Genomic DNA, 12,675 nt, shown 5'->3' with positions numbered 1-12,675 from the left:
CCTCCTAAGGCTTAATGATATTCCATTGTATGTATATAGCACATTTGTCTTCTGTGAATGGGCATTTGGGTTACTTCCCTATTTTGGCCATTGTGAATAATGATTCTACAATACTAACGTGGTTGTACACATATCTGATCATTTTCTTTAAGTTTTTTTCTTTCTCAATAATTAATTATCTGTTTACATTGGAACAACCTGTAGAACTTTAAAAAAAATGCTACCTCATGAGCCAACAACTAAATTAAATCTAAATGGCTGGGTTTTGAACCCAGATTAAGAATCAGATGTGCTTGTTAAAATATGGATTCTCTGGAGACTGTAATTCAGTTAGTCTAGGATAGCGCCCAGAAATCTGTACTTCTGGAAAAGCATCCTAGGATATTCTCGTAATTGGGCATTTTAGAAATTGCTGTCTAAATCATCAATCAAAGGCCTCCCTAACCTCCATGATGTTTTTACCTTTGGATCATAAATGGCCCCAAACTGTTTGCTAGTTACCTTATGTATCTTGGTCTTATATTCCCACCCAGAATATAAATTCATAAAATTTTCCATCTGAATTCAAAGGGGTCATAGAGACCATATAATCTCTTCTACTAAGGACATACCTTAGTTAATTTCAGAACTGGATCTAGATGAAAAATTCCTTCAACTCAGTGGTGATTTAAAATTTTGTTTTCCCACTGCCAAGGCAGGCTGGCACTTGACTTTTAAGAAAGACAATGGGATTACTGTTGTCCTGGTGAAAGGTGGAGTGTTTACGTTTATACCTTCTACTGCTCTGAGAAACCCCGTCAATGATTGGTATAGCATCATGAAACATAAACAACTGAATAACAAATCTAAACTGTGCCTATCATAGCCCAAGGTGCCCAAATAATGGCCTTGACTTTTAGGCCAGGTTCAAGTCCACATCAGCTGTGAGACCCTGGACCAGTATGAATGTTATTATACTTTCTTCCTTAAGTCATGAACCATAAGAGCTTGCATTAATTGAACATTGACTATCACTAAGTGCTACCTAGATGGATTACCTGGATAACTTTATAGGCCTATAAGAAAATGAAAGCTTGGAATATTTTTTTTTCATTCAGTGAGAAGAAGGGAGGCAGAGACAGATTCCCACATGCACCCCAACCAGGATCCATGTGGCAAACCTACTAGGGAGCAACACTCTGCCCATCTGGGGATGTTGCTCCATTGCTCAGTAACCAGGTTCTTCTTACTACCTCTGGCGGAGGCCAGGGAACCATCCTCAGCACTTGGGGCCAACTTGCTCAAAGTGAGCCATGGCTGCAGGAGGGGAAGAGAAAGAGAGAGAGAGAAGCAAGAGGGGGAGAGGTGGAGAAGCAGATGGACACTTCCCCTGTGCTCTGACTGGGAATTGAACCAGGGACATCCCCATGCCAGGACAATGTTCTACCACTGAGCCAACCAGCCAAAGCCAAAAGCTTGGAAATTTTAAGTTGACTTGTCCAAGATGGTTTGCTAGCAAGTGAAAAGGCTTAAATTTGAGGCCAGGCTGATTTATTAATCCATTTTCTTAATTGCTGTGCTGTTTTGCATGGATGAAAAGAGAAGGCAAATAAAATGCTTACCAGAGTGTGTAGTTCATTCGAGAATCTCAGTAAATGGCCATCGTCATCCTCACTGCACCAGCAACTAACCCTTCCTTATAGAGTTCTTATTATGTACCAAGCATGGTTTTAAGCACTTAACATTTTTTATTTGAAAAACAACCCTGTGAAGTAGTACTGTTATAATAGATTTTATAGAGGAGCAATCTGAGGCACAAAAAGATTATGTAACCCAAAGTTTATAGCTAGTAAGTGGCAGAGGTGGGATTTGAACTAGGGAGTCTGGCTCCATACTTAAGCCATTACCCATTACACTATGCTGTCTTCCACGTGGCAAATGGAAAATAGTACTACTAGTAATGATAAGTAGTAAGGCCCTCAGAGTCTTTCAATGTAATATTTTTCTACATGCTTTCCTTGTAGGCATGCCTTTAAGATAAAAACACATATTATAATAGATACAAGTGTTCTTTTTATGTCTTTCCTTTCTGTCCTCTCAGAATTCAATCAATACGGTTCAATCTAATGCTATTTCACTTCATCTGATTTCTTAATCATTTTGCAAGTGACTCTGGGGAAGGGAAGTTCATGGGGCTATTATATCTTTTAAGCTGGGAGAAACTTTTGAAATTCTCCAGGACAGAGGTCTCTAAAATAAAGTGCGTGTACCCTACAGGTTACACAAACTTCTCCATCAGAGATGGAGAAAAAAATATTAGTATAAAACCAAAATTAAGGGCCATAGTGATCTTCCTATTGCTAAATCCAATGGACATCTCCTAGACATTATCATCATGACTCCTCAGCTCCTGCTGACCCTTCTTGAAGTATTTCTCTCCCTTAACTAAGTAAGGTCACGCTCTAATTCCTTTACTTTGCTTTCTCTGGTAGTTTCTTCTCAGCTTCTTTAATAGGTTTCTTATTCCCTGCATTAAAAAAAAAATTAATGTATCGATTGATGTGGCATCCTCACTTGCTCTATGTGTCAGAAGATCATAGACCCTGTACAGTGGGTCCCGTGTCTAAGGCAAGGGTGAAGCTTCTGTAGCAGCATGGACAAAGCTGCCTTCCTTGTTATTCTTTTTACAGTATTTTTATGCATGCTGTTATGGGTTAAGTTATGTTCCACAAAAAGATATGTTAAAGCCCTAACTCCCAGTATCTCAAAATATGATTAATTTGGAAACAGGGTCATTGTAGATGCAGTTAATTAAGTTAGATGGCATCATACTGAATTAGGGTGGTGTGTCTAATATAGCTGGTATCCTTATAAAAAAAGAAGAAGAGACACTCTGAGAGAAGACAGCTCTGGGGTGATGGGGCACACATTGCAATGAAACATCAGCAAGCCAGGACCACCATGGATTGCCAGTGAGCACCAGCAGTGAGAAGAGGTGAAGAATGATTCTTTCCTACAGGTAGCAGAGGGAGTGATATAACAGCCACAGGAAACTAATACATGTGCCTACTTATATTTGTGAATCTGGTTTCCCTATTTAAATGAAAGCACCCCTCACCGAATGGACACTCTGCAAAGACAACCAGTTGAGAATGGTGCAAGCAGTGGACCACATGGGCGTGGCGGCACTGCCCCACCCCATTGATCACCGCCATGTGGGAAAAATAAAGACAGCTCCGTCAAACCTGGTAAGGAGTCAGCCAAAAACATCTTAAATTATCAGGATATTTAATCTATAAATATTGCCTCTTATAATAAATTAACCTTACATCAAATCATATTTTCCTTGAGGCAACTGCTGATGATAGCATTGGGCCATCACAATCAACAGGATATTTAAAATTCTTTATTTCATCTTTATCTCATTCTTTTAAATATTTTATTTCTATGCCTTTTAATACTATATACACTATTTTTTTAATGAAGTATTTGTACTTCATAAATGAAAGCATAAACGACTGCTTACTAGTGGTGATATGTGCTCATGTTTTTAAATTAATGGGGTACATGACCAAAGTTGGAGACCCCTGATTTAGCCGACACTCACCTATTTTTTATGCATGAGAAAAAAGGTCCAGGGTGGTTACCTGAATAGGTAGGTTACCATAGTCAGAACTTGGAACTTGGTTTTTCTGACCCTAGGCCAGGGTTAAGACTCCAGAAAGGCTCTCTTCCTCAAAGCTGTAGTGAGACGCACACTGCCCTGTCCTAGCATCATGAGGCCTTGGGGGTTGTTTAGTAAGATGCTCTTGTTTAGCAAGCCCGTGGAAGCTCTGGTGCTCCAGCAGAGTCAGGCTCAATGGGAGTGAGTCCAGGCTCTGCTACAGTAGTTGTGTGACTTGAGGCAAGTAAGTGCCTTAACCTCTTTGATTCTCACTTTCCTCAATAATAAGATCTGAAAAATTGTGTTTATGGCATAGAATTGTTTTTAAAGAATAAATTAAGTAATGTCAAGTGTAAATTCTGTGTTCCTTAAAGTCTAATTGTAATAGTGAAAGTTGATTACTGTTGAGATTATGAAGGTGCAGAAGATGTACTTCTTTCTGTCTTATGTATGGAGGCATTCCTGGGGACTGAGGGATGGGACCTATATCAAGATATGACTATGAGGTTTGCCTGGCTGCACATGTGGCACAGAGGTGGTTTGATGCTGCATGTGGCACCCAGCCCAGGGAGCCCAGTGATGGTTTCTGTGGGCCGATACTGGCTGGGTGAAGACCTGCAATTCTCACTGCCTTTCTCTGATCTCAGGTCACATTTTTGGTGTTATGCTAAGTGAAATAAGTTAGTCAGATAAAGACAAATACCATATGACTTTACTTATATGTGGAATCTAAAGAGCTATATGAATGAACAAACAAACAGAAACAGACCCACAGATACAGAGGACAGACTGATGGCCGTCAGAGGGGAGAGGGGTCAGGGGACTTGGGTAAAAAATGTGAAGGGATCGAGAACTACAGATTGGTAGTTAAAAACCAGTCATGGGGATGTAAAGTACAGTGTAGGGAATATGGTCAATAATATTGTAATAACTGCGTATGGTGTCAATTGGGTATTTGAAGCATCAAGGGGAGCACTCTGTAAAGTATATGATTATCTAACCACTAAGCTGTACACCTGAAACTAATATAAAATAATACTGAAAGTAAGGTGTAATAAAAAAAATTTAAATTGAAAGAATCCCAGGGCTCATTGGGACTTACATTATTTCTCTTGTCTGGGTCATCACAAGCCAATGTTTTGATGGAGAAGCCTCTTTCTTGCCTCAACCCAGTCCTCAGTCCACAGTAATCTGGCTTTTACCCCTTAACTGCCTGAAAGATGCCCAACTAAGGGCCATAGTGACCTCCTTATTGTCAGGTGCAAGGGACACCTCTTGATTGTTACCATGACTTCGTGCACCATTGTCACTATTGAGGACAATTTGATGTCTTTTTCTTCTGGAAGCATACTCTCTTTCTTAGTTGAGGAACAATACTCTCTCTCGGCTCCCCCTTTCTACACATGCTCCTTTGCATTCCCCTTTGCTGCCTGACATTCTTTTGCTCTGCACTTGCATGCTGGGACCGCCCCCAGCTCTGCCCTGCACCCCTATTCTTCCTGTACAACTCCGTGAATACGCTTGGCTTCCACTCCACTTGGCACCACTGATTCTCAAACAGGGAGGGCTGTCAAAATCGCCTGCCAGGAGGAAGCCTTTTTCAAACTACATATGCAATTGTAGGGGTTCTGAATGTACCATCTGTCACTGACATTCACTGTCTTTGTGGTCCTTTTAGGGATGGTGGGTCCTCAGTTGTGTCTGTGTGTGTTGAGAAGCACTTATTTAATACTGACATATCCCAAGCTGTCACCTGTACTTACAAGTGCTACTGTACATACCCACTTGGATGTCCACTAGGTACCTCACATTCAATCTGACCCAAGTGATACTTGGTTTGTCCATAAACGTGCTCCTTTTATACATCTCCAGTTTCAGTGAGTGGCATCATCATTCGAACAGTTGCTTAAGCCAAAAGCGAGTTATCACCCTTGAGACTTTCTATTCTGTTACCTCCAACCTGATGTCCACAATCAATTACCAAGCCTTGTGGATCTACCTTCTAGAAAATCACTTGCATCAGATCATTTCTCTTATTTCTCATTGATGCTACTCTCCTCATTTCCATCCAGTTTCCACTGTTTAGTCCACTGGCTGCACTTAGCCCTGCTCAAATGCACTTCCATCATGATGCCATCTGCTTTAGTGCTTTAGGGTTCCTTGTTGCCCTCAAGACTCAATTGGCCCCACCCAGCTCTTCTGCCTCATTTCTTGCCTCTTCTTATCTTACTCTACACATTTTGGTCATACTTAGGGAGGCCTTTAGGGATTGTTCAGATCAGAATATACTGGAAAATGAAAGAGGGTGCTGTTAATAATTTCTCTGGGCCAGTAAGAGAAGACTGGAACACTCTCAAGAAACCAGGAGTTATAGTCAACCCAAGTCATACTGAACCTTACTCCATGTGCTTTGTTTACTGTCATCTGTAGACCTTTGTTTTGAAGCCCCCTCCACCTGGCATAGTCTTTTATGCCTTTTTGAGACTTCCACTCCTCCTGTGTGTTCCCCTAGTATTCTGTACCTCATCCATTTAGCTTGTAAAACACTCCATTTTAGGTCGTGGCTAGTTCGCTCAGTGGATAGAGCATTGGCCTGGCATGTGGATGTCCTGGGTTCGATCTCTGGTCAGGACACACATGAGAAGCGACCATCTGCTTTTCTTTCCCTCCATTTCTCCCTTCTCTCTCTCTTCCCCTCTCACAGCTAGAGGCTCAATTGGTATGAGGGTGGCCCGGGGAGCCTAGGATAGCTCGTTTGTCTGAGTGTTGGCCCGAGATGGGGGTTGCCAGGTGGATCCCGGTTAGGGCGCATGCAGGAGTCTGTCTATCTATCTCCCCTCCTCTCACTTAAAAAAACAAAACAAAAAACACTTCATTTTAATTGTCTTTCTTTCTCCAACCTCACCTGAAAGAAAAACAAAGTCAGTTTGGGTCTAGAGTTAATTTAATGCTTCTACCATTCCCTAGACTGCTTTATTTAGCACACTCTGACCTTTTTAAATAAGAGAGAGAGTGTGTTTCAGGCTTACATTTATTGTGTAAATGGAAGAATTTAGCCAGAAATTTAAGACACCAGCTTGTTTCATTTTATTTATTGATATTTTTCTTGTTTATGACAAGTAATGTTGATTTTCTATTTGTGCTAATAATACAATGTTTTCTTTTTTTTATAATGTATTTTTTTATTATTAAATTTAATGCAGTGACATTGATAAATCAGGGTACATATGTTGAGAGAAAACATCTCCAGATTATTTTTGACATTTGATTGTGCTGTATACCCCTCCTCCAAAGTCAAATTGTCTTCCGTTACCTTCTATCTGGTTTTCTTTGTGCCCCTCCCCTCCCCCAACACCTCTCTCCTTCCTCGCCCTCCCCCTCCTCCCCCCACTGCCCCACTCCTGTTGTCATCACATTCTTGTTCATGTCTCTGAGTCTCATTTTTATGTCCCATCTATATATGGATTCATATAGTTCTTAGTTTTTTCTGATTTACTTATTTCACTCCGTATAATGTTATCAAGGTCCATCCATGTTATTGTAAATGATCCGATGTCATCATTTCTTATGGCTGAGTAGTATTCCATACTATATATGTACCAAAGCTTTTTAATCCACTTGTCCTCTGACAGACACTTGGGCTGTTTCCAGATCTTCGCTATTGTGAACAATGTTGCCACAAACATGGGGGTGCATTTTCTCCTTTTGGAGCCATTCTATGGTGTTCTTGGGGTATATTCCTAAAAGTGGGATAGCTGGGTCAAAAGGCAGTTCAATTTTCAATTTTTGAGGAATCTCCATACTGTTTTCCACAGTGGCTGCACCAGTCTGCATTCCCACCAGCAGTGCAGGAGGGTTCCCTTTTCTCCACATCCTCGCCAGCACTTATTCTGTGTTTTGTTGAAGAGCACCATTCTGACTGGTGTGAGGTGATATCTCATTGTGGTTTTAATTTGCATTTCTCTAATGATTAGTGATGTTGAGCATTTTTTCATATGCCTATTGGCCATCTATATGTCCTCTTTGGAGAAGTGTCTATTCATTTCTTTTTCCCATTTTTTGATTGGATTGTTTGTCTTCTTGGTGTTGAGGTTTACAAGTTCTTTATAAATTTTGGTTATTAACCCCTTATCAGATGTATTGTCAAATATGTTCTTCCATTGTGTAGTTTGTCTTTTTATTCTGTTCTTATTGTCTTTAGCTGTGCAAAAGATTTTAGTTTGATATAGTCCCATTTGTTTATCCTATCTTTTATTTCACTTCCCCGTGGAGATAAATCAGCAAATATATTGCTCCGAGAGTTGTCGGAAAGCTTACCTCCTATGTTTTCTTCTGAGATGCTTATGGTTTCATGGCCTATATTTAAGTCTTTTATCCATTTTGAGTTTATTTTTGTGAGTGGTGTAAGTTGGTGGTCTAGTTTCATTTTTTTGCAGGTAGCTGTCCAATTTTCCCAACACCATTTGTTAAAGAGGCTGTCTTTACTCCATTGTATTTTCTTACCTCCTTTGTCAAATATCAGTTGTCCATAGAGCTGTGGGTTTATTTCTGGGTTCTCTGTTCTGTTCCATTGGTCTATATGCCTGTTCTTTTGCTAGTACCAGGCTGTTTTGAGTACAATGGCCTTGTAGTATAACTTGATATCAGGAAGTGTGATACCTCCCACTTTCTTCTTCTTTTTTAAGATTACTGAGGCTATTCATGTTCTCTTTTGGTTCCATATAAATTTTTGGAATATGTGATCTATATCTTTGAAGGATGTCATTGGTATTTTAATTGATATTGCATTGAATTTATAATTGCTTTGGGTAATATAGACATTTTAATGATGTTTATTCTTCCTAACCATGAGCACGGTATATACTTCCACTTGTTTGTATCTTCCTTGATTTCTTTTATCAATGCTCTGTAATTTTCTGAGTATAAGTCTTTAGTCTCCTTGGTTAAGTTTACTCCTAGGTACTTTATTTTTTTGGTTGTAATAGTGAAGGGGATTGTTTCCTTAATTTCTCTTTCTGACTGTTCATTGTTGGCGTATAAGAATGCCTCTGATTTCTGAGTATTGATTTTATATCCTGCCACTTTGCTGAATTCATTTATCAGGTCCAGTACTTTTTTGACTGAGACTTTAGGGTTTTCTATATACAATATTATATCATCTGCAAATAATGATAGTTTTACTTCTTCTTTTCCAACTTGAATGCCTTTTATTTCTTCTTCTTGTCTGGTTGCTGTGGCTAGGACTTCCAGGACTATGTTAAATAAGAGTGGTGAAAGGGGGCACCCCTGCCTTGTTCCTGATCTTAAGGGTACTGCTTTTAATTTTTGCCCATTGAGTATGATGTTGGCTGTAGATTTCTCATAGATGGTTTTTATCATGTTGAGGTATGTTCCCTATATTCCCACTTTGCAGAGAGTTTTGATCATGAATGGGTGCTGGATTTTATCAAATGCTTTTTCTGCATCTATTGAAATTATCATATGGTTTTTCTCCATCTTTTTGTTTATGTGATGAATCACGTTGATTGATTAACGAATATTGTACCAGCCTTGCCTCCCCAGAATAAATCCCACTTGATCATGGTGTATGATTTTTTCCATATATTGTTGGATTTGGTTTGCTAATATTTTGTTGAGGATTTTAGCATCTATCTATATATATATATATATATATATATTTTTTTTTTGTATTTTTTCTGAAGCTGGAAATGGGAGAGACAGTCAGACAGACTCCCGCATGCGCCCGACCGGGATCCACCCGGCACGCCCACCAGGGGGCTACACTCTGCCCACCAGGGGGCGATGCTCTGCCCCTCCGGGGCGTCGCTTTGACGCGACCAGAGCCACTCTAGCACCTGGGGCAGAGGCCAAGGAGCCATCCCCAGCGCCCGGGCCATCTTTGCTCCAATGGAGCCCCGGCTGCGGGAGGGGAAGAGAGAGACAGAGAGGAAGGAGGGGGAGCGGGTGGAGAAGCAAATGGGCGCCTCTCCTATGTGCCCTGGCTGGGAATCGAACCCGGATCCCCCGCACGCCAGGCCAACGCTCTACTGCTGAGCCAACCGGCCACGGCCAGCATCTATATTCATTAGAGATATTGGCCTATAATTTTCTTTTTTTGTGTTGTCTTTGCCTGGTTTTGGAATCAGAATTATGCTGGCCTCATAAAAGGAGCTTGGAAGTCTTCCTTCCTCTTGAATTTTTTGAAATAGTTTGAGAAGGATAGGAATTAGTTCTTCTTTGAATATTTGGTAGAATTCAGTTGTGAAGCAATCAGGCCCTGGACTTTTCTTTGTTGGGAGGTTTTTGTTTTTTTTTTCAAATTTTAGACTTTTTTGGAGGTTTTTTTTTTTCTTTTTTAATTTTTATTTTTTATTTTTATTTATTTATTTTAGAGAGGAGAGGGAGAGACAGAGAGAGAAAGAGAGAGAGAGAGGAGAGACAGAGACAGAGAAGGGGGAAGGAGCTGGAAGCATCAACTCCCATATGTGCCTTGACCAGGCAAGCCCAGGGTTTCGAACTGGCAACCTCAGCATTTCCAGGTCGACGCTTTATCCACTGCACCACCACAGGTCTGGCTCTTTGTTGGGAGTTTTTTGATAACTGTTTTGATCTCATTTGGTGTAATCGGTCTGTTTAGGTTTTCTGATTCTTCCAGATTGATTTTTGGAAGATTACATGTTTCAAGGAATTTGTCCATTTCATCTAGGTTGTCTAGTTTTTTGACATACAGTTCTTCGTAGTATTTTTTTTTACAATATTTTGTATTTCTGTTGTGTCAGTTGTTATTTCTCCACTCTCATTTCTAGTTTTATTTATTTGAGTCCTCTCTCTCTTTTTCTTGGTGAGTCTAGTTAAAGGTTCATCAGACTTGTTTACCTTTTCAAAGAACCAGCTCCTAGTTTCATTGATCCTCTGTATTGTTTCTTTAGCCTCTATGTCATTTATTTCTGCTCTGATCTTTATTATTTCCTTTCTTCTACTACATTTGGGCTTTACTTGCTGTTATTTTTTTAGTTCTTTTTGTTGCAGGGTTAAGTTGTTTATTTGAGCTTTTTCTAGCTTCTTAAAGTGTGCCTGTAGTGTTATGAACTTCCCTCTCAGTACTGCTTTTGCTGTGTCCCATAAATTTTGAGTTGTTGTATGCTCATTGTCATTCGTTTCTAGGAATGTTTTTGTTTCTTCTTTGATCTTATTCTTAATTCATTCATTATTTAACAAACTGCTATTTAGTTTCCATGTGTTCGAGAATTTTTGAGCTTTTCTGTTGTGGTTCATTTCTAGTTTCATGCCATTGTGATCGGAGAAAGTGCTTGATATGATTTCAATCTTTTTAAATTTGTTGAGACCACTTTTGTGCCCTAACATGTGGTCTATCCTAGAGAATATACCATGAGCACTTGAAAAGAATGTATATTCTGCTGCTTTAGGGTGAAAGGTTCTGAAGGTATCTATTAAATCGAGTTGATCTAGTGTGTCCAATAAGTCTGCTGTTTCTCTGTTAATTTTCTTTCTTGAGGATCTATCTAGAGATTCTAGTGGGGTATTAAAATCCCCTTCTATTATAGTATTGCTGTTGATCTCGCCCTTTAAATCCATCAAGGTCTGCTTTATATATTTAGGTGCTCCTATATTAGGTGCATAGGTATTTATAATATCTTCCTGTTGGATTACTCCCTTTATCATTATGTAGTGGCCTTCTTTATCACTTACTATATCCTTTGTTTTAAAGTCCAATTTGTCTGATATAAGTATTGCTACTCCAGCTTTTTTTTCATTTCCATTTGTATGAAATGTTTTTTTCCATTTTTTTACCTTCAATCTATGTGCAGTTTTTGTTTTAAGGTGTGTCTCTTGTAGACAGTATATGTACGGGTCCTGTTTTCTTATCCATGCAGCTACCTTATGTTTTTTGATTGGATAATTTAATCAATTTACATTTATGGTTATTATTGATATGTAGTTGTTTATTGCTATCTTATTTTTTAAATCTGTATTCCTTTTTTGCTATATTCTTTTCCCACTTTGATCTGTTTACAACAGGCCCCTTAATGTTTCCTGCAGCATTGGTTTGGTTATAATGAATTCCTTGAATTGTTTTTTGTCTGGGAAGCTTTTTATTTCTCCTTCGATTTTAAATGATAGCCTTGTTGGATAAACTAGTCTTGGTTGTAGGTTCTTGTTCTGCATTAGTTTGAATATTTCTTGCCATTTCCTTCTGGCCTCAAGTGTTTCTGTTGAGAAGTCAGATGTCATTCTTATGGGGGCTCCTTTGTAGGTGATAGCTTTTTTTTTTTCTTGCAGCTTTTAATATTTTCTCTTTATCACTTAGCTTTGGTATTTTAATTATGATGTGTCTTGGTGTAGGTTTCTTTGGGTTTCTCTTTAATGGAGACCTCTGTGCTTCTTGAACTTGTGAGAGTTTCTCCTGCATTAATTTAGGGAATTTTTCAGCTATGATATGATTGAACAAAGTCTGTATCCCTTGTTCTTTTTCTTCTTCTTCAGGAATCCCTATGATGCAGATGTTATTTCTCTTCATGTTGTCACCGAACTCTCTAAGAGTTTCCTCAGACTTTTTGAGTCTCTTTTCTTTTTTCTTCTCTGCTTTCATGCTTTCATTCCAGTTGTCCTCCAACTCACTGTTTCGATCCTCAGCTCTCTCTATCCTGTTTTTAATTCCTTCCATTGTGTTCTTTATTTCTGATATTGTATTTGTCATCTCCGACTGATTCTTTTTTATATTTGCTATTTCTTTATTTAGGTGTTCAGTATGACCTTCCATTGTTGTTCTAAGATCCCTAAGCATCCTTACAATCATTATTTTGAATTCCGCATCTGGAAGTTTGATCATTTTCATATCACTCAATTCATATCACTCAAGGTTTCTCTTGTGGTTTCATTTTGATTGCACTTGTATGTCTTCTCATTATCTGTGTTTGGGTGTTTTGTTTGTAGAGTTGGTTGAGTCTAGGCTTGGCGTTGTCTGCCTCCAATTTTCAGTTGTGTTATTTCTAGGTCTTCTTGGGTTGGTA

This window comes from Saccopteryx bilineata, chromosome 5 (genome assembly GCF_036850765.1).
Source record: "Saccopteryx bilineata isolate mSacBil1 chromosome 5, mSacBil1_pri_phased_curated, whole genome shotgun sequence".
Classification (NCBI taxonomy): domain Eukaryota; kingdom Metazoa; phylum Chordata; class Mammalia; order Chiroptera; family Emballonuridae; genus Saccopteryx; species Saccopteryx bilineata.
Note: the sequence above shows the minus strand (reverse complement) of the source record.